General features: G+C 35.3%; 1 non-coding gene across 1 annotated transcript; it reads left to right on the top strand.

Moving 5' to 3' along the window:
- Positions 1-854: 854 nt before the first annotated feature.
- Positions 855-961, top strand: LOC120068913. Its single transcript, XR_005479394.1, has one exon. It is a non-coding gene; the product is annotated as a small nucleolar RNA R71 (small nucleolar RNA).
- Positions 962-1,628: the final 667 nt, after the last annotated feature.

Genomic DNA, 1,628 nt, shown 5'->3' with positions numbered 1-1,628 from the left:
TAAAGAATTAAAATTGGAAAAAGTTTTGTTTTGATTTTGAAAATAAATTTAAAAAACAAAAGGGAAAATGAAAATTGAGAAAAATCCTAATATGGGATTTCCCCACTTTCAAGCAAAGAGGTTAATCACTTTCCATTCCCACTTTACAGCTAAAAAATGAAGGTTGAGCTGGAATTATTTCATGCATTCAGATTGCATGAAGCTCCTTCATTAATACACTCTTGATTGAGTGAAATAGATCATGCAAATGCTGATGTCTCAAGGCTAAAGAAGCGTTCTTCTAAGCTTATAAACCAGTGACTTTCTCCACATATTTCCCTAAATTCTTACTTGTTTTGAGTCCCACAATTCAGTCTAAGGTTACTAGAGAATGTAGGAAAGCTCTAGTGGCGGTCTACAATAAGATTTGGAGAAGATTGCAACTGATTTTCGAGTCTGAAGAAGATCTTCAAAGATATGTAATAAAACCCTCTTGATACCCTATGAACATACTTAATTTGATGTCAAAATTGAGGAATTAGAATGCTTAATGATCCTGTTTTCTTTTGCTGTGTGTTTCCTTAAACCAACACCATAGCTACTTGAGAAGCAACTAATTTAGACAAAGTGTTAGTAATTATGGTCAATTGAGCCTGAATAACACTTACTTCATCAATTCCATATACTTCAGCAGTTTTGGTGGTGGAATCTCTGTCACTTAACCAATTATAACTCGTAATGGCAATGTCCTCCAAGATAGCATAAGACTCAATAGCAGTTTTTCCAAAGATCGATCCCTCAGCAATAGCATCTAGAAGGGATTTAGTGTTACCATTCAACTCATCGTAAAATAATTGAATTTGCAACCAACTGGGATATCCATGTTGTGGGCATCTTCTCAATAAGTCCTTGTATCTCTCCCAACATTCATATAGATGTTTATCGGGTTGTTGAGAAAAAATACAATCTCATATCTCAATTTGGAAGATTTTGTGGGCGGAAAGTACTTGTTCAAAAAGACTTGAACTAGTTCATCCCATGTTCCAATGCTCTGTAGTGGAATTGATTCAAGCCGTCCTTAGCTTAATCCTGCAAAGAGAAACGAAATTATCTCATTTTTATGGCATCATTGGACACTCCATTAATTGTTGTCATCCCACAAATTTCAAAGAATTATCTTAGATGCTTATGAGGATCTTCAATAGTGCGTCCTCTAAAAGCAATGTCCTTTTCCATTTGAATCAACCCTGGTCTCAACTTAAATTTGTATGCATTTATAGGTGCATTCATAATCCCGGGCTAAGCTAGGGAAAAGGGTGGTTGGAAATAATCCCTAATGCCCTTTTTCACTTTTCGACCATCATTTCTTCACTACTTACTTGTCTCTAAGGTTTCTCCTAAACGTATGTTCAATCTTAGGATCAAGAGGCAAAAGAGGTGTGCCCTTACCACTAGGCATGCATAAAAGAAAACTCCAACAAAGTTAGCACAAAGATAAGCCTTAGTCTAAAATTTCTCCAATTCTTGAATAGTAAGAAAAAATCGTTATTTTAATCCCCGAGAACAGTGCCAAATACTTGATATGAATAATTACGTGCAAGCGAACGTGGTCAAGTTATAATATATTAAAACAACTTTAGCGGCCACAT

Source organism: Benincasa hispida, unplaced genomic scaffold (genome assembly GCF_009727055.1).
Source record: "Benincasa hispida cultivar B227 unplaced genomic scaffold, ASM972705v1 Contig1360, whole genome shotgun sequence".
Lineage (NCBI taxonomy): Eukaryota > Viridiplantae > Streptophyta > Magnoliopsida > Cucurbitales > Cucurbitaceae > Benincasa > Benincasa hispida.
Note: the sequence above shows the minus strand (reverse complement) of the source record. Positions and strands in the feature narration are given on the sequence as shown.